The sequence below is a fragment of the Schistocerca cancellata genome, chromosome 8 (assembly GCF_023864275.1).
Source record: "Schistocerca cancellata isolate TAMUIC-IGC-003103 chromosome 8, iqSchCanc2.1, whole genome shotgun sequence".
Classification (NCBI taxonomy): Eukaryota; Metazoa; Arthropoda; class Insecta; order Orthoptera; family Acrididae; genus Schistocerca; species Schistocerca cancellata.
The window spans coordinates 274,190,833-274,212,187 of record NC_064633.1 but is presented as its reverse complement, the minus strand read 5'-3'; positions in this window follow the sequence as shown (position 1 = coordinate 274,212,187).

The following is a 21,355-nucleotide window of genomic DNA, read 5'->3' as shown; positions in this document are numbered from 1 at the left end:
AAATGTAGGGTTTCGCATAGATCGAGTGAAGGGTAGAGCCACGGGTCGTAACACACCTGAAATGTAACGTCCACTGTTCAAAGTGCCGTCAGTGCGAACAAGAGGTGACCGAGACGTGAACCAATAGAACACCATACCATCACGCCGCATGATACGCCGGTATAGCGATGACAAATGCACGCTTCCCATGTGCGTTCACCGCAATGTCGCCAAACACGGATGCGACCATCATGATGCTGTAAACAGAACCTGGATTCGTCCAAAAAAATGACGTTTTGCCATTCGTGCACCCAGGTTCGTCGTTGAGTACGCCATCGCAGGCGCTCCTGTCTATGATGCAGCGTCAAAGGTAACCGCAGCCATGGTCTCCGAGCTGATAGTCCATGCTGCTGCAAACGTCGTCGAACTGTTCGTGCAGAGGGTCGTTGTCTTGCAAACGTCCCCATCTGTTGACTGAGGGATCGAGACGCGGCTGCACGATCCGTTACAGCCATGTGGATAAGATGCCTGTCATCTCGACCGCTAGTGATACGAGGCCCTTGGTATCCAGCACGGCGTTCCGTATTACCGTGCTGAACCCACCGATTCCATATTCTGCTAACAGTCATTGGATCTCGACAAACGCGAGCAGCAATGTCGCGATACGATAAACCGCAATCGCTATAGGCTACAATCCGACCTTTATCAAAGTAGGAAACGTGATTTGTACTCATTTCTCCTCCTTACACGAGGCATCACAACAACGTTTGCCGGCCGAAGTGGCCGTGCGGTTAAAGGCTCTGCAGCCTGGAACCGCAAGACCGCTACGGTCGCAGGTTCGAATCCTGCCTCGGGCATGGATGTTTGTGACGTCCTTAGGTTAGTTAGGTTTAACTAGTTCTAAGTTCTAGGGGAGTAATGACCTCAGCAGTTGAGTCCCATAGTGCTCAGAGCCATATGAAGCATTGGAACCAACAACGTTTCACCAGGCAACGCCGGTCAACTGCTGTTTGTGTATGACAAATCGGTTGGAAACTTTCCTCATGTCAGCACGTTGTAGGTGTCGCCACCGGCGCCAACCTTGTGTGAATGCTCTGGAAAGCTAATCATTTACATATCACAGCACCTTCTTCCTGTCGGTTAAATTTTGCGTCTGTAGCACGTCATCTTCGTGGTGTAGCAATTTTTATGGCCAGTAGTGTAGTTTGAAAATGGTTGGATGAACCCTCTGCCAGTCACTTAAATGTGAATGGCAGGGTAACCGTGTAGATGTTCGCCAGAAGTAGTAGTAGAACCAATCCAGATGAAATGATCAAATCGATACCACTGTTGCTGCTTCCCACTGTTCATTCTCTCCTCGGGACATTTTTCCCTTTCTTCTCCTTCTCCCTCTTCCCTCCTACCAGCCACCCCAGTCCTCTCTTCCTCCATCCACAAAGATGAACGAAATGCTATCCGTAGACGTCCATCCATCACGAGCGGGGACAGAACACCGCCAGCACACCGTGCCGTTCCCTCATCTACGCCAGCGACCGCCTGCTGCCAATGCCGCGCCGATATGTCGCGATGCGTCAGCCAGGCGGACGGCCCATCTGCGACGATGAGTCGCTCGCACAGATTGCGGACGCAGAATCTGTCGCACCGTTCCTTTGGGGGCTCCTGCAGCTGGTATCGCTCCCGCCTCAATGCAGTGGTGTAATGCCGTGTGCTGCGGTAAAATTTACCGTGGTCTCCTCGCGTTTGCACGTTAACTCAGTAACATCAGCAAAAATGGTCTTCATTGGTCCCATTGTATAGAACTTACAGTTGCCTGTTCTTGGACAGCTCCTCACTGCCTTTTTTACGCTATACGGACAATTCAAAAAGAATGACCGACTTCGAAATTCCTTATTTACTATGATAACATACTACAAGCGTGGCTGAAATTACAAAATACTCACAAAAACTTAAAGTTCTAGTTATGGTACGAGAAATTCTCTATGTATCCACTAGCAGCAGCACAAACAACATCTAGACGATGGCTAAATTCGTCAAAAACTTTACACAATTTATCTTAGTTTACAGAAGTTGTGGCGGCTGTTATTCTGTTCTTGTCTTCTTCTGTGCTACGAGGTAAAGTAGACATGAACACACTTTTCTTCACATATCACCACAAGAAAAAATTGCAAGGAGTCATGTCTGGCGATCTTGGAGGCCAAGAATTCTGGACAGTGTCTCGAGGGTCCTGTTCATCCTATCCAGCATTGATGGAGAGTAAAACTGACGTACGTTGTTGTGCCATTGTCGTGGAGCCCCATCTTGTTGGAAAACGATGTCATCTGAGACCTCCTGAAGTTATGCAAAAAGTCACTTCTGTATCATTTGAAGATAGCTTATTCCAGTCACTACGTTTTCCTCAAAAAAGAAGGGACCGTACACTTTTTCACGAGAAATGGCACAAAAAACGTTCACTTTAGTTGAGTCTCTTTTGTGCTTGAAATTGCATGAGGGTACTGGAGTCTCCATAAGTACACGTTCTGTTGGTTTACTTTACGGCTAACATGAAACGTTGCTTCTTTCACTGGAAATTAGCCGTGCAAAAAATTTCTTTCCTTCCACGTCCTCGAGCAAAGCATTGCTAAACTCATCTCGTTTCCTTTTATCACCTAGCCAAAGAGTTTGCACTCGTTGTAGTCAGTATAGTTTACAGACCAAACGACGCCTTAACACTCGCCAGACAGTCGTATGAGGCATTGCCAAGTCCAGGCGTGCGCGACGAGTAGATTTTTCGTGGATTCTGTTGAGACGTTTGGCGAATTCTTTCCACATCATCAGAAGTTGGAGGTCGACCTGGGTTCTTACCTTTGTACGAACATTCAGTCTCTTCAAATTGGTGATACCAACGTAGAATGTTTTTGGACGCCGACGGATCAATGTCAAAACGCCGACAAAACGCACGCTGCCCCGAAGTCACTAACTCACTCTTTGGAAACTGCACATTACAAAAAGTCTTGTGTTGAACGCTCACCATCTTACTAATGACAGACTGCAAACTGAGAAGACTCACTAACAGGTATCTAACGGCGATTTTCTGGAACTCTACGCCACGTCAATTCAAACAACACACATTTCCTAGCTGCCACGTCCCATGTTTCGTTACGATTACAGTCCAAAATCAGATCGTTCTTTTTGAAGCAACACTCTTGCAAGAAATTCTGAAATCGTTACGAAAAAAGAAGGGAGGAATTAACCAAAAACACACATATGTTGATCACAAAACGAAAAATTGCAAGTGATATTGGAATCAAATGTCGGTGAAAGAACGCCGGCAATCGGTCAACTGAAGCATGGAAACTAACGAATACATCTCCAGGATCACACGCATGAGCTAACAGTGCTGGGAATCGTAAGTAACACGGAACGATAATTTCACATCACGAAATTTGTGCTGCAAAAGTTGATTGTAACCTAAAAAACGATAGCAAAACACGACAAAATGTAACATAGCAGCATACTGTAACTACCACATAATACATTTAATATATGTATAAAAATAAACATGTATTACAGGTCACTGAAGATGCTTCACAAATAAAAGAAGCGAAACGTGTATGGCAATTAACACACTGCCTTCAATTAGTTCCGTAGGCGGAACATACCTCATCGAAGGAATTACTGTTTTATTTATTGCTTTATTGTCCTGGCAGAATTAGAGGCATCAGACAGTTTCATACTTCTAACCAGGAGCTCTAGTTACAGTAATGCAAAGATTTATTTCCATCTCTATCACAAAGTAGGTTTATTAGCATACGACAGGTTTCACGTGCTGTTTGTAACTAAGCACTGTGTATCTGAGTATGGTGCAAGTGGCACTGAAACCGACGATAATTTAATAAACATACTTTCCAGTCCAGCAAGAAATATTGTCAGTAGTCCCCCAGGGAAGTGCAATAGCACCGATATTATTCGCTATATACGTAAATGATGAGCAGCAATTTGCTGACGCTCAGGAAAGTGTCGTCGTTCAGTAACTATAGCACGATACAAGATGACTTAGACCAAATTTCTAATCGTATGGTGAATGGCAGCTAGCCCTAAGGGTAGAAAAACGTACGTTAATGCAGATGAGAGGGCCAACGGTATTGTCGCAGAAGTAACACCGGTTTCTGATACATCACGGAAGTCAAGCCCTTTCGGGCTTGGTTATCACTTTGATGGCTGACCATAAATGTCTGCCGAGCGTTGTTGGCAGGCGGAGTGTACTCAGTCCTTGTGAGGTCGTCTGAGGAGCTACTTGATTGAGAAAAAGCGACTCCGTTCACGAAAACTGACAACTACCGAGAGAGCTGTGTGATGACCACATGCCCCTCAACATCAGCATCCAATGGCACGTAGGATGACACGGTCGGTCGGTACATCTGAGCCTCCCGAGGCCTGTTCGGATGGAGGAGTCTTGGGGAGCGGTTGGTGGAAACTGACGCGATGCAACCTGTCTCCCTAGTACATTCCATACATATTCTGTGGGATCCAAAACGGGAGAAAGAGCAGGCCACGTTATTCGTGCAGTATCTTTGTTTCCAGAAAAGCTTCAACTATCTGTGGTCTATGAGGTCACCCATTATCGCCCATCAATACGAAGTCTGGGCCCACAGCACTTCGCAGAGACCGCATATGAGGTCCAAAGATGTCGGCACGGTACCTGACAGCAGTAAGGATTGTTGTGACGAAGGTGAATAGACGACTTCGGTTTATTGGGAGAGTTTTAGGAAAGTGTGATTCATCTTTAAAGGAGACCGCATGTAGAAAACTTGCCGATTCACTTGTACCACATCATGAACAGCCGTTATAGTGGTCAACATAATCCCAGCCCACACCATAAGGAATCCTGCTCATATCGTTTTCCCCAATGTTCGGGTCCCGAAATCGTATGCCACTTTCCCTCCAGATGCCAGTTCATCGAGAATCACTTTCCAGATCAAACAGGGACTCTTCTGTGAAAAGAACATTGGTCCACTCTTCAACGGTCCAGGTGGCATATTGATGGCTCCACTCTGGATGTTTCCTTTAGTCAAGACATGACAGAGGTACACACAGCAGATCTCTGACCATAAAGGGCATTCTGGCGAAGCCTTCTGTACACTGTTTGCCTTGATACAATACGTCCAGTGAATGCTGCGAGGTCAGATGTCAGTTGCCGCGCAGAACTTAGCGATACTGTCGTGCCCTTACAGCCAAATAACGGTCTTCTCTTTCAGATATCACTCTCGGCCGGTCCTGCACTGGTCTTTGGGGTACATTTTCGGTCTCTATAAACTGTCGCCACGTCCGAGAAGCAACAGAAAAATTCACATTAAGCCATTGAGACACATCAGTTGGTGACTGTCTTGCTGCGGCCCTGCACCGCAGAGAATCTGGTAGGCGTTTTGTCTGTGCCGTACTGCACCGACTGTCACTGTGTACACCAAGACTGCGGATGTGTGACTACCCGGTAAACAGTAGGCCATTTGGCAGGTTCATTGACATAATCGCTGGCATGGTTGTCCGTTGACTGGGATGCCCTGCCGGCCGCGGTGGCCAAGCGGTTCTAGGCGCTCCAGTCCGGAGCCGCGCTGCTGCTACGGTCGCAGGTTCGAATCCTGCCTCGGGCATGGGTGTGTGTGATGTCCTTAGGTTAGTTAGGTTTAAGTAGTTCTAAGTTCTAGGGGACTGATGACCACAGCAGTTGTGTCCCATAGTGCTCAGAGCCATTTGAACCATTTGGGATGCCCTCGTACAGACATCTGTTGACAGTTTGTATTATTATATTGTGAATCAGACACAGGACAGGGAAATAGCCGTTTGTTGCTTTAATTATGGACACCAGTGTATAATATCACAAGTTCGCAATAGTTTACAATTATATTTCAATTCCTACATGCGCTGATCAGTCAGAATGTTATCACCACATACATAACAGCCTTAGGCAAGGATAACAGCTGCGGCGCGTCGTGGCATGGAAGCAATAAGGCCTTGGTACGATGCTGGACGGAGTTGGTGCCATATCTGCACATTCAAGTCACCTGATTCTCGTAAATGCCAGGGAGTGGCCCGATGGGCTTTGACGCCGTGATCAGTCACATCCTAGATGTGCTCGATCGGGTTCAGACTGGTGAGTTGAGGGGACCAGAACATGAATTGGATCTCGCCAATATGTTCCTCCAACAACTCAGTCACACTCCTAGCCTTGTGACTTGGTGCCTTATCTTATTGAAAAATGCCACTTCCGTCGGGAAACATTTTAACATTTTTAAATGTTCGGATAATAAGTTGCAGTCTCTTTATCTAAGAATAGATGATGAATGCAGCTAGCCGCTATCTCTGTGTAATGTCTTGTCTGTATAGACGTGTATCTGTTGCCTTTAAGATCACTTCACCTTCACACATAAATCTATACAGTAAAGTAAGACCCTCCCAGTTCTTGGCTGATCCGTGGTAAGACAGGCGAAAAATTAGACTAATGGAGGATTATTAGTATATCTCTATTTTCATTCGCTCTCTCTCTTTCTCTCCTTTATCTATGTACAGTTTTTAATATAATATTTCATTACGTGAAATCAGCCAAATAGGATCTTTGGTGGAGTCCTTCGTCTTGGTAATCAGCGGCTGGCTTGCTGAAAGAGATCTTTACATTTATTATTACCGTCAAACACTGCAGTCAGTCGGGAGAATCAATCGTTTGGACAATTTGTTCCTTTTACGAAAGATTGCGAATTCCAGATGTGTACGAGGCCTTTTTGGACGATTTAACACAGACTCAGTGATTGCAGGCTCTCTTCGACACAGCTGAATCTTCCCCACTAATTACAGGGCCAACGTGATCATCAAATGATTCAGAAAAAACTCATTCGTTCATTCACTCCAGAACAAAAAAGTCACAAACCTTATTTAGGGAGGAAATTGTGTTTTAAATTCATCTGCATTACATGTCCAGATCTCCGGTGATTTCACGCCTTAATTATTTTCCGTTTACAGTCTCTTTCTCTTCAAACAAACCGCAAGCGGCACAAATGTTAATTGGCTCGCTTTAGCGAGAAGAGACGCAGAATATGTATCTCTCAGAAACACGTCAATCCCTCAACAGATACTCCAGAAGCTGTCCTAGTTACCACTCTTAACAAAAATGGAGAATGCATATATGCATCTCTGTTATTTCAAAGAATAAACGCACTAGAAAATACTTTGGCGTCGTCGAGCTGTCGCCGCATTTATTACGAGAAAATCAGATCAGATAACTTTTACAAAGTGAATGAATGTGTATGGTTTGATTGAAAATGATTAATTGGTGCGTGGTAGAGGGTATTTTCTGTGGCGACATTACAATATGATCGTCGCGAAGGGGTCTAAGTGGTCTGCTACCATTGTATGATACTCCTCGGCCGTTACGGTGCGTTGCTCGAGCTCCCTTGGACCAATTGATGGCCACGTGAATGTTCCCCAGAGCACAACGGAGCCGCCGCCAGATTGTCTTCGCTCTGCCGTGCAGGTGTCAAGGTGGTGTGGCCCTCGAAGACAAAGGATTTGCGCCCTCTCATCGGTATGATGAAGAAGGTCTCGGGATTCATCAGACCATGCAACGCTCTGCCACTGCGCCAACATACAGTGCAGATGTTCACGTGCCCATTTCAGTCGTAGTTGCCGATGTCGTGATGTTAATATCGGCACATGCGTGGGTCATCGTCTACGGAGACCCTTCGTTAGGAGCGTTCGGTGCAGTGTGTGTTGAGACACACTTGTACTCTGCCAAGCATTCCACCACAGCTCGCTGTCTGTACTATTTTACCAGTCTGCCCAGCGTACGACGTCCGGCATCTTTAATGAGGAGTGGCCGGCCATTCCCACGACTTCTCAGTGTTGAAGAGGCTGACCACAGCACACTTCGAACACCAGACAAGTCGTGCAGTTTCCGAAATGCTCGTGCCGAGTCTCCCGGCCATCACAGTATTCCTTAAAAAAAAAAAAAAAAAAAAAAAAAACTTATGGGACTTAACTGCTAAGGTCATCAGTCCCTAAGCTTACACACTACTTGACCTAAATTAGCCTAAGGACAAACACACACACCCATGCCCGAGGGAGGACTCGAACCTCCGCCGGGACCTGCCGCACAGTCCGTGACTGCAGCGCCTTAAACAGCCTTCCTTGGTCAAGCTCTGATAGATCGCTCGCCTTCCCCATTCTGCAGACGGACAACGCACTCAGTGGCGCTACATGCACCGGGGGTGTGTATGACTAGCTGTCATTCCTCGCCAGTTGACGCTGCTATAGCCTGGACTGTTTTATACCGATAGTAGGTCGGTGGTCATAATCTTCTGCCTCACCAGTGTATGTAGGTTGCACCTGAAGATGCGGCTGTAAGCCATGAGATCGTGTAAGCTTATTTGTCCGTCGTGGACATAGAAGACTGCAAACCTTATTTCCTTCCCGTCTGGGCAAGCTGTGCAGTGACTAGAGTACATGTAAAGTTTACTGGGACAGGGTAAATGCTAGCTACAATGAAGTCGATAATTCGGTCGTAATATTGGCATTTTAATTTGATATTCCCCAGCACTGACAAAATTTACAAAGAAAAGTGAATCTTTTTGTCCACCCACACACTCCTGAGAAAGGCACATTAACAATTTCCAATTACGCGCCCTTATTACCGGCAGCTGCGTTGATAAATACTCGGCGCCTCGCAAGGATAATTTCTAGATCGAGAATATTAGGTAAGTTGTAGGAAGTAGTTAAGCGTTGGTGAAAATCTCGCTTCTGAGCACACAAAGAGCTCTAACCGGAGAACTCTGCACGGAACACGCGTTGGTGCAGTGCTGCGATACAGACCATAGATCTCCGTTCGAAGACGATGACCAAGACGCCGTCTCCAAGTCCGTACCGCTCGATGACTGAAGGCAAAGTCCACTCTCTCCACAATTCTCCCGTCTCACGAGCGTACGAAAACGCGGCAGAAGAATACTCTGTTTCGACGAATGTCGAACGCTCTATCATCGCCGAAATCCCTCCAACGTCATTTCTGAGATCTAGCCAATGATCTAATAGGTCATAACTCTCGTAGGCAAACGAAATTTCCGTCTTCGCCACGTGTTGCCCAGCACAGGTGGGTCCGGATACCGGACTACCCCCAAGAGCGCCGCATTGTCCCGCGTTTCCGGTGACCGCTACCTGCTGCCCACAGCGGCCCGGCGAGCTACGGCCATTTGCTGACTTTACATTCCACAATTCTCAACTTCCGAATCTTTGCACCAACGCTTTAAGTTAGTGGCTCAATCTGTTCTGTCTAGACAAGACAGTCTAGACACAAGGCGAGGAAGCCGAAAGGGCACGCGCTTAACTCACGCAGGCTTGCTTTAGGTCTGAAACAGGATACGTAATGAATGCTATAAAGAAAAGTACGTAGCTGCTGGAATACTTAACTTTAATCCATCATTTGTATACAGCATTCTTGATGATAGAAGTGAGGCTCTCTCTAGAAATGGTTAATGGCACCTTGCTAGGTCGTAGCCATGGATTTAGCTGACGGCTATTCTAACTATCTCTCGGCAAATGGGAGAAAGGCTTCGTCAGTGTAGTCGCTAGCAAAGTCGTCGTACAACTGGGGCGAGTGCTAGTAAGTCTCTCTAGACCTGCCGTGTGGTGGCGCTCGGTCTGCAATTACTGACAGTGGCGACACGCGGGTCCGACATGTACTAATGGACCGCGGCCGATTTAAAGCTACCACCTAGCAAGTGTGGTGTCTGGCGGTGACACCACACAATCATGCAGACATGCAGGGAGTACTGCTCGAGAGTGCCTCATATTCATCATAATTCAATAGAGAAATGATCTGATGCCCTGGCTAGTCCCTTTATTATTAATACTAATGTTGGTAGGCTAACGTGTAAGTGCCCATGTCCTGGCACCTTAAAACCGGTAGTGTTGTCTAGTAAAATCAAGTTTTACGAGCCGTCAGCGATGTTTCCATTCATCGCGATGCTGTGGTACACGTTGAAATCGTCGCTCCACTGTACCCTAGTACGTTGCCAGGGGAGCTAAAAAAAATGGCAGAGCCCGTTGATTATGTGCAAGCGAGTTGCGCAGTACCGTTTTGACTCCTTTGACGCCGGCCGAAGTGGCCGAGCGGTTGTAGGCGCTACAAATGGCTCTGAGCACTATGGGACTTAACATCTATGGTCATCAGTCCCCTAGAACTTAGAACTACTTAAACCTAACTAACCTAAGGACAGCACACAACACCCAGCCATCACGAGGCAGAGAAAATCCCTGACCCCGCCGGGAATCGAACCCGGGAACCCGGGCGTGGGAAGCGAGAACGCTACCGCACGACCACGAGATGCGGGCTAGGCGCTACAGTCTGGAACCGCACGACCGCTACGGTCGCAGGTTCGAATCCTGCCTCGGGCATGGATGTATGTGATGTCCTTAGGTTAGTTAGGTTTAAGTAGTTCTAAGTTCTAGGGGACTAATGACCACAGCAGTTAAGTCCCATAGTGCTCAGAGCCATTTGAACTCCTTTGGCGATGTGCTGTAGCACTGTATGGAGGCGCCCTGTGTGCGTAAGATGATTGCAGATTTGCACTGAAAACACACAAAGGTTTTATCGCGTAACTTTACTCTTTCGAGGTTATAATTAAAACATTATGCCTGGCCCTCTTAGTGGTTCAAAACTGGAAAACATTAATGAACTAGTGCGGCACAGCAACTAGCTCCTTAGCAACGCGAGAAGTCTCTTTCCTTGTTTGTGAGCGCTCGTACGTGACGTATCTATTAGCTTCAATAAAAAAATGTTTGTTTTACGTCACCTCCCCCATGCGGTACGGAACCACCTGGCGCGCCCCACTTTATCGGGGCACCCGCATTGGACACGGCGCTCTTCGCCGGCCACAAATTAATGTGCCGGGCGAGACGGGAAGACAGCCGCCGGAACGGCACTAAGCCTTGTTATTGTCGTTTTCGCCGCCCTGTTCCGTGCGCCTGATTATGTACGGCCAGCGCAACAAAGACTATTGAAAGTCGGCCGGACAGCGGGAGGAAAGTCGCCAGCTGCGAGCTCGGCTTCCGGCGCGGCCTGCGCGGTATGAATAACGGATACGGCGCGCCGTGTGTTGCGGCGGATCGCACGGATCGCCGGCCGCGCGCAGCGCTTCCGCTCAATAATTCAGACGAGCGGGCGCCGCGGTTAGCGAGCGGTTCCCACTTCCTGGGCCCGCCTCGCGGTGTGCTGCGCTGCGCTGCGCTGCGCTGCGCTGCGCTGTGGCGTGGAGCCGAGCCGCCCAGAGGCCTGCTGGCTTCCTGGACCCCGGGCTGGCGCCCCTTCCCGGCGGAACTCGTTGCCCGGCTGGGAACCCGATAAATTCCAAGATTCTCTGTACAGAGAGCGGAGGCGGCCGCGAGAAGCAGTCGCTTATATCCTTCGGAAGGAGGCTCCTACTATGAGAAGTGTATGTGACTTAGTGCTGAATAAAAATACGAAAACTGTCGGTGCATTCCCTTCATCTCGTTCTACGACAGGTAGAATAGCGCAAAGTCTTCACTCGGAGTGCACTCTACTGGAGGTGGACATTGAGTTGTCTAGTCTGAAAGTATTCTAGTTAGCTCTGTTATTTGACATGAATTAGAAACCCTCCAAAATAATGAACTAGGAATTCAGTGAAACTTCCTGGCAGGTTAAAACTGTGTGCCCGACCGAGACTAGAACTCGGGACCTTTGCCTTTCGCGGGAAAGTGCTCTACCAACTGAGCTACCGAAGCGCGACCCACGCCCGCTCCTCACAGCTTTACTTCTGCCAGTATCTCGTCTCCTACCTTCCAAACTTTACAGAAGCTCTCCTGCGAACCTTGCAGAACTAGCACTCCTGAAAGAAAGGATACTGCGGAGACATGGCTAAGCCATGGTCGCAGGAGAGCTTCTGTAAAGTTTGGTAGGTAGGAGACGAGATACTGGCAGAAGTAAAGCTGTGAGGACCGGGCGTGAGTCGTGCCTCGGTAGCTCAGATGGTGGAGCACTTGCCCGCGAAAGGCAAAGGTCCCGAGTTCGAGTCTCGGTCGGGCACACAGTTTAAATGGCTAAAAATGGTTCAAATGGCTCTGAGCACTATGGGACTTAACTACTGAGGTCATCAGACCCCTAGAACGTAGAACTACTTAAAACTAACTAACCTAAAGACATCACACACATCCATGCCCGAGGCAGGATTCGAACCTGCGACCGTAGCGGTCACGCGGTTCCAAACTGACGAGCTTAGAACCGCACGGCCACACCGGCCGGCACACAGTTTAAATCTGCCAGGAAGTTTCATATCAGCGCACACTCCGCTGCAGAGTGAAAATCTCATTCTAAGAATTCAGTGACTACTAATAAGGGAAACTCACTCCCCCCTAAGATTTAGTGGTAAAATGGCCCCGTGGATAACCTGTCAAAAACTGAACACAGATCAAGCACGAAAACAGGAAGCTGTACTGAACCGTGGAAAAGGAAGAAAAATAGAAACAGTGAACAGTCTAAGCTCAAGAAACGCAATATCGGACGAACTGCAATAACCACGGTGTCGTGGTCCGTTGGTCACAGTGATGGACTGCAAAGTGGCAGATCCGGGTTCAGATCTCCTCGTGCCCCTGCTTTTCACAAAATTATGAACTTTCCGTCCAGTCGTAGATATGTCTTGTGTGTTTCTGTAGTCTTGGAATTGTCGCACTATATACTGGTTATAGAATATGAGTCATGTGGTAAGTACATGGTATTGTGGTAAGTAAAAGTGATGAAAAGTGAGAGCAGGGGAGATGTCGCATAGACATCTCACAGAAATGAAAAAAATAAATAAGCGGGTGTGAACTCCGTTGCAACAGAGAAATTCAAAACTCAAAAGTTCCAAAACAGAACGCAAGAGCCATAACATCTTGTACTTAGGTACAACAAATAAGAGGTGCGTACGATTGGAGGTCCCTTCCTTACACCTCGCTTATGAAAACGGTCGTTACACCACGACGCAGAAACAGATTTAAATACAGCGAACAGAAACGGCCAGCCGCTGTGTCCGAGTGGTTCTAAGCGATTCAGTCGCGAACCGCGCTGCCGCTACGGTCGCAGGTTCTAATCCTGCCTCGTGCATGGATGTGTATGATGTCCTTAGGTTAGTTAGGTTTAAGTAGTTCTACGTCTAGGGGACTGATGACCTCAGCTGTTAAGTCCCATAGTGCTTAGAGCCAATTTTGAACATACACGTCAGTGACCGGACGGACAGACAGACGAGGGAGATGTGAACACGGATCGCCACTTTCACAGTTCAACAGCATGACACCACATAACCACAACACCGTCGCTCTTCATATTCACATGATGTTACACATCTTGAGCGTGGACTGTTCACTGTTTCTATTTTGCTTCTGTTTTTTCACAGTCCAGTACACTTTCTTCCTGTTTTCACGCTTGAAGCGTGTTCAAATTCTGATAGGCTATCCATTCGGACATTTCACCACTAAATCTTTGAGGGGTGCAATGAGAGTTTCCTTATAACTGAAACAAGACCCGTAATTAAATGCCGACCGCAGTGGCCAAGCGGTTCTAGGCGCTTCAGTCCGGAACCGTGCGGCTGCTACGGCCGCAGGTTCGAATCCTGCCTCGGGCGTGGATGTGTGTGATGTCCTTAGGTTAGTTAGGTTTAAGTAGTTTCTAAGTCTAGGGGACTGATGACCTCAGATGTTGAGTCCCATAGTGCTTAGAGCCATTCGAACCATTCGTAATTAAATCTGTTTAAGTGACTCATAAATCATCTGACTAGTAACGGTAAATCTAAAGTAAAACCCTGGCACATCTGACTGACAGGTCTAGGATAAGATTCTAATAATCGTGTACAAAAGTGAAATTGGTTAGTATGAAATGTTAGTATGAAATACACAGAATTCTATAGAAGGCAATGCGGTGCGTCTGCGGCCGCAGTTGCAAGCATATTAGTCACTCGTATCTGAAAGTAAGTCTTCACAGGAATCTTGTGGTTACAGACATGCTATAAAAATCACTTTAGAGTTCGTACATATCACCTCACATCACCTCTCAGTGATCTCACCATATCAGCCTGTAGCTGGACGCTGAACCGGTTGTAGAATCTGTCACAAGCAATGCACTGATGACCCACGTCTGCAGTTAAAACCGAATCTATTCAAAATCTTTCTAAGCCCCTGAGCTCAGCTGCTCAGAAAAAAAAAATGGTTCAAATGGTTCTGAGCACTATGGGACTTCACATCTGTGGTCATCAGCCCCCTAGAACTTAGAACTAATTAAACCTAACTAACCTAAGGACATCACACACATCCATGCCCGAGGCAGGATTCGAACCTGCGACCGTAGCAGTCGCGCGGTTCCGGACTGAGCGCCTGAACCGCTAGACCACCGCGGCCGGCCAGCTGCTCAGAGATAGACCCTGGTGGCGATGAGAGTGCAGTAGAGCAGATGGCTCCCGGTAGTCAAGCAAAAAAGAATTCGAATGCCGAATGTCAAATGTATTACTACAGATTGATTCTTAAAACCAAAACTTCTGTTTTTGTGTTTTGCTTTCTTTACTTTGCTGAGACTGACTGGTCTACATATATTCCAACTGCCAACCAGTGAAAAGTTTCCTCAAAAGATGCTGGTTCCCTTCCGTGAGTTATTCTTCAGATGGCAAACCAGTAATGCTCTTCCTATCACTTAGTGCTGAAAAAAGGCATCTCACTCTCTCCCTACCTCTTTCTGTGGTCAATGAAGTGGGACCTTAGCAGCACAGTTGAGTTTCTCCCTCAACTTTCCAGTTTATTTACATGAACCAATCCCAGCAGTTTTTATATTGCGTAAATATTTCGCTTTTTGTGCACCCGACTTTCAGCGGTTTTCCACGCTTACAAAGAGGTCCCAAAGTTGTGGGCTCTCACTTCATTTTCTAGATGTTATCTGTGGCATCTGGTGTGTCCCGAATAAACACAGCGTTCTATTTTTTGTTTATAATAGTGCGCCTCCTGGGCCTTGCTAAAAACAGCATTTCTCCACTGTACAGCAGGTTGGGTTACAACTGCGGCATGTGGGCGAGCTTTATCCAGTTGGAAAATACCCCTTGAATGGTGCTTACGAATGGCAGCACAACAGGTCGAATTACCAGACTGACGTACAGTTTAGCAGTCAGGATACTGGGACAACGAAGAGAGTGGTCCTGCTGTCGTACGATATCGCTCTCCTGATGCTCTTCCTATCACTTAGTGCTGAAAAAAGGCATCTCACTCTCTCCCTACCTCTTTCTGTGGTCAATGAAGTGGGACCTTAGCAGCACAGTTGAGTTTCTCCCTCAACTTTCCAGTTTATTTACATGAACCAATCCCAGCAGTTTTTATATTGCGTAAATATTTCGCTTTTTGTGCACCCGACTTTCAGCGGTTTTCAACGCTTACAAAGAGGTCCCAAAGTTGCGGGCTCTCACTTCATTTTCTAGATGTTATCAGTGGCATCTGGTGTGTCTCGAATAAACACAGCGTTCTATTTTTTGTTTATAATAGTGCGCCTCCTGGGCCTTGCTAAAAACAGCATTTCTCCACTGTACAGCAGGTTGGGTTACAACTGCGGCATGTGGGCGAGCATTATCCAGTTGGAAAATACCCCTTGAATGGTGCTTATGAATGGCAGCACAACAGGTCGAATTACCAGACTGACGTACAGTTTAGCAGTCAGGATACTGGGACAACGAAGAGAGTGGTCCTGCTGTCGTACGATATCGCTCTCCAGATCACCACTCCAGGTGCAGGTCCAGTATGTATAGCATACAGACAGGTTTGGTGCAGGTCCTCAACCGGCCTCTTTCTAACCAACATACGGCCATCACTGGAATCGAGACGGAACCTGCTTTCATCAGACCTCCACCCATCCCTCCAGTGAGCTCCCTCTTGACACTACTGAAGTCGAAATTGGCGATGGTTTGAGGTCAGTGGAATGCACGCTATAGGATGTCTGCCTTGGAGCTATCCTTGAAGTAAACGCTTTGTAACAGTTTGGTGTGTCGCTGAGGTTCCAGCAGCTGCTCAAATTGTTGCTACTAATGCAACACGATATGCCAGAGCCGTATGCCGAACACGATGGTCTTCCCTCTCGGTAGTGCCAGGTGGCCGTCCAGAGTCCGGTAATTCTTGCGACCGAACAATCTCGTGACCATAGCTCCCAGCAGCTATGTCCAGCGGGTAGATTTCTGCCAAGTCTTTCTGGAGTATCACAGAAGAAACATCCATTCCTCAGAGCATTATTTCACGACACGTTCAAAGTCAGTGATGTGCTGATTATGGCATCTTTGTCGCGTTTAAGTCATTGTTGACTAACATCGTGTCAAACTTCAAAAACATCTAACGCTCACGCGCAGTACATACCCGAAAAACATCGTCCATAATGAGGAAAGTCACTGGCCATTAAGACAACATGGTAGGCCGCAACCACAAACTTAGACACATTATCGAAAGACAGATCCTTCAGGCTCCTCAAAACCGCCTTCCACCGGAAGCTATGAATCTGCTCTGACGTCCGTAACAACCAACAGACCCTCCCACGTGTCAGGACTGACATGTTACAGTGTGACCCTTTATTTTCTTCGGCGTAATTAATGATAAACTTACTCGCTGATGTACGACCAGATCTCGATGTCGAACAACAGTAATATTCAGGTAAACGTATTGCTAAACTCATTTAGCGTTAAAAGCACTTGACAGATTAAGTATATAAGCAGAGAAGACATATATAGCGAACCATTCTAGCGACGATACATGTCGCATGTAGAGGAGTTCACAGGCATAAATGACTTTCACAAGGTGCGGTTGAGAACAAGCATCTCGGAAACGATATAGCTGGTCGGCTGTTTGCATTCCGTGGTACTTCCGTGAGCAGCTATGGAAAGTCGTTGAAAGACTGTGAAACCACTGTTGACCGACAACGTGGCGGACGTCCACGCTTCTTCACAGAGTAGTGGACGTCGGAGGCTTGCTCGCTCTGTGAAGCAGAACAGGTGGCAGGCGTGTGTAGCACATCTGACAGCAGAGTACAGTGCTGGTGGAGGGACGTTTCGGAGCACACAGTTCAGTGTACAGTGTTGAACATGAGTCTCTGTAGCAGACGACCCCTGTGCTTTGCCATGTCGATCAAACGACATCGCCAATTGCAATTGTAGTGGGCACGCCATCACCGAGATTTGATCACGAATCAGTGGAAACGTGTCGCCTGGTCGGATTAATCACGTTTCTTGCTACGCAAGGTCGGTAGTCGTGTTAGGAAACTACGTCATCTAGGTGACGGCTGCTCGAAATGTGCACCCCGCCACGGATGGAGGCCATTGGAAACAGCATTATGCTATGGAGGACATTCAGTTCGGCTTCCCTTGGTCTTGCGGTGGTAATCGAAGACATCGTGACAGCTCTGAAATAAGTGAACATCACTGCTTGATGTCTCCCCGATACCGATGGCCATATCAACAGTATCACTTCCCTTGTCACAAGTCCAGAATCTTGCTACTGTGAATTGATGTGCGTGATAGTGAAATCACGTTTATACCTCGTCAACTAACCCGACGGAACACATCTCAGACGCGATTTGGCACCAGCTCCACGTCCAATGACCACTGGCCCGTAATTTATGGGAACTGCGTGACCTTTTCGTAAAATCTGGTATCGCACACCTCTTAAATGCTACCAGTTACTTGTCGAATCCTTGACATGCAAAAGCGATGATATATTGCTTTTCAGAGGAGGACCAATACACAGCTGGGAAAAATTAGTACACCGATGACGGTATATTCCACCTGGGAGTAACGGGTGTGCTGATAAAGGTTTAAACGTCGACCGCCAAAAGATAGAGTAGTGCCATAGCTACTAGAGCGCCAGCTGTGTCTACCATTTGATAGCAATGCTCACAATCAGAAGGCACAGGGTGTGGTGCAAACGTGTGAAGCACGCAGGTAACCAGGCCACGGAGACGCACTCGTTCTTCCTACATGGCCTTCCAAGTGGCGGGATGGTCCTTTCAGAAAACTGCCACACAAGATGGACCTCCTGCATCAGTTGTGCAGCGATTATGGTGTCAGTAGTCACGTGAACAGTCTCACACCAGTAGACGAGGTTCTGGATGCCCAGGATTGTCGCATTGTAAGGGCAGCAGAGGCAGGTCGTACAGCTACCACAACACAGTGAAGAGGGACTTTGAGCCAGTCGTATCGACACGAACTGTTGCGAACCGGTTATTAGCAGTGGGACTATGGAAGATGGAAAGGGGTACCGTGGTCTTCAACGACGAAAGCAGATTCTACCCGCGTGCAAGTATGGTCGTTTGCTCGTACGACGTAGACCTGGTGAGTGCTGTTTGGCAGGGTGCACCGTCCAAGAAACACTGCCTCCACACCAGACCTTATCGTCTGGGATGCGAAAAGCTAAAACTCTCGTTCAGCTTTGGTGTTTCTGGAGGGGGTGCTAATCAGCGCTCGGCATATGCAGAATGTTGTTAGACCTGTTCCTTTGCCGTTGTTGCAATAAGAAGGTGATGTGTTGTTCCAACAAGATAATGCTCGCCCATACATTGCCCGCGAAAATCAAAACGCTCTGCAGGACGTGCAGATTCGTCCCTGGCCAGCATGATCTCCGGACTTGTCTCCAATCGAGTACGTGTGGGATATGAGGCGACGATAAGTCAGTCGTGCGACTGGTCAACCAACAAGTCTTACAGAACTACGTAAACAGGTCGAGCAGGCGTTGCATAACGTATCTCTGGACAGTATTCGCCATCTGTACGATCGACTGGATGCCACAAGCAGCGCCTGCATTGCCACCCGTGGAGGCTACACCGCGTACTAATATAGGTGTTTCAGCAGTGACAGGTACCTGATACCTCAGAACACGTAGTGCTATTTATGTGTCAATGTAATCATTTCATGTATTCATATGCACTGTCGCAACAGTAAATCGTGAGTGAATTGCAAACATCTAAAAGGGTGTATTGTATTATACTGCATGTTAACCAGGGACCTAGAAACGACGGAGAGATTCCGTCCCCGCCGCAGCCGCAGTGGTCCACAACCCCACGATGACTACCACAGTCCACTTCACCCTTCCGCCGCCCCACACCGAATCCAGGGTTATTGTGCGGTTCGGCCCCCTGTGGACCCCCTAGGGAACGTCTCACACCAAACGAGTGTAACCCCTATATTTGCGTGGTAGAGTAATGGTGGTGTACGCGTACGTGGAGAACTTGTTTGCGGAGCAATCGCCGACATAGTGTAACTGAGGCGGAATAAGGGGAACCAGTCCGCATTCGCCGAGGCAGATAGAAAACCGCCTAATATCCATCCGCAGACTGGCCGGTTCACCGGACCTCGACACAAATCCGCCGGGTGGATTCGTGCCGGGGACCATGCGTTCCTTCCCGCCCGGAATGCCATGCGTTAGAACGCACGGCCAACCGGGCGGGCTAAAAGGGTGTATAATTGTTTGTCTTACCCTATTAGAGGATATTTCTTATGGCCATTAAGTTAGGGTCAACTTCAGAACAGGAAAAAAATTTATGACTGGTTCAAATGGCTCTGAGCACTATGGGACTTAACGTCTGAGGTCATCAGACCCGTAGAACTTAGAAAAATGGTTCAAATGGCTCTGAGCACTATGGGACTTAACATCTGTGGTCATCAGTCCCCTAGAACTTAGAACTACTTAAACCTAACTAACCTAAGGACATCACACACAGCCATGCCCGAGGCAGGATTCGAACCTGCGACCGCAGCAGTCACGCGGTTCCGGACTGAGCGCCTAGAAACGCACGGCCACTGCGGCCGGCAGAACTTAGAACTACTTAAACGTAGCTAACCTAAGGACATCACACACAGCCATGCCCGAGGCAGGATTCGAACCTCCGACCGTAGCAGACGCGCGGTTCCGCACTGAGGCGCCTAGAATCGGTCGGCCACCGTGGCCGGCTATGACTGGTTCATCGGTTGTATTGTCTTGAGTCCCTTTGCGAATTATATTTGTTCCATTTAAATGTTGTTGTTGTTGTTGTGGTCTTCAGTCCTGAGACTGGTTTGATGCAGCCCTCCATGCTACTCTATCCTGTGCAAGCTTCTTCATCTCCCAGTACCTACTGCAACCTACATCCTTCTGAATCTGCTTAGTGTATTCATCTCTTGGTCTCCCCCTACGATTTTTACCCTCCACGCTGCCCTCCAATACTAAATTGGTGATCCCTTGATGCCTCAGAACATGTCCTACCAACCGATCCCTTCTTCTGGTCAAGTTGTGCCATAAACTTCTCTTCTCCCCAATCCTATTGAATACTTCCTCATTAGTTATGTGATCTACCCATCTAATCTTCAGCATTCTTCTGTAGCACCACATTTCGAAAGCTTCTATTCTCTTCTTGTCCAAACTATTTATTGTCCATGTTTCACTTCCATACATGGCTACACTCCATACAAATACTTTCAGAAATGACTTCCTCACACTTAAATCTATACTCGATGTTAACAAATTTCTCTTCTTCAGAAACGCTTTCCTTGCCATTGCCAGTCTACATTTTATATCCTCTCTACTTCGACCATCATCAGTTATTTTGCTCCCCAAATAGCAAAACTCCTTTACTACTTTAAGTGTCTCATTTCCTAATCTAATACCCTCAACATCACCCGACTTAATTTGGCTACATTCCATTATCCTTGTTTTGCTTTTGTTGATGTCCATCTTATATCCTCCCTTCAAGACACCATCCATTCCGTTCAACTGCTCTTCCAAGTCCTTTGCTGTCTCTGACAGAATTACAATGTCATCGGCGAACCTCAAAGTTTTTATTTCTTCTCCATGGATTTTAATACCTACTCCGAATTTTTCTTTTGTTTCCTTTACTGCTTGCTCAATATACAGATTGAATAACATCGGGGAGAGGCTACAACCCTGTCTTACTCCCTTCCCAACCACTGCTTCCCTTTCATGTCCCTCGACTCTTATAACTGCCATCTGGTTTCTGTACAAATTGTAAATAGCCTTTCGCTCCCTGTATTTTACCCCTGCCACCTTTAGAATTTGAAAGAGAGTATTCCAGTCAACATTGTCAAAAGCTTTCTCTAAGTCTACAAATGCTAGAAACGTAGGTTTGCCTTTCCTTAATCTAGCTTCTAAGATAAGCCGTAGGGTCAGTATTGCCTCACGAGTTCCAGTATTTCTATGGAATCCAAACTGATCTTCCCCGAGGTCGGCTTCTACTAGTTTTTCCATTCGTCTGTAAAGAATTCGTGTTAGTATTTTGCAACCGTGACTTAACTGCAGTAAATTGTTAGCGAATATGTATTTTCGTTTTCTTCCATCAAGTTTATTATATGATTTTTTCTTTGGAAAG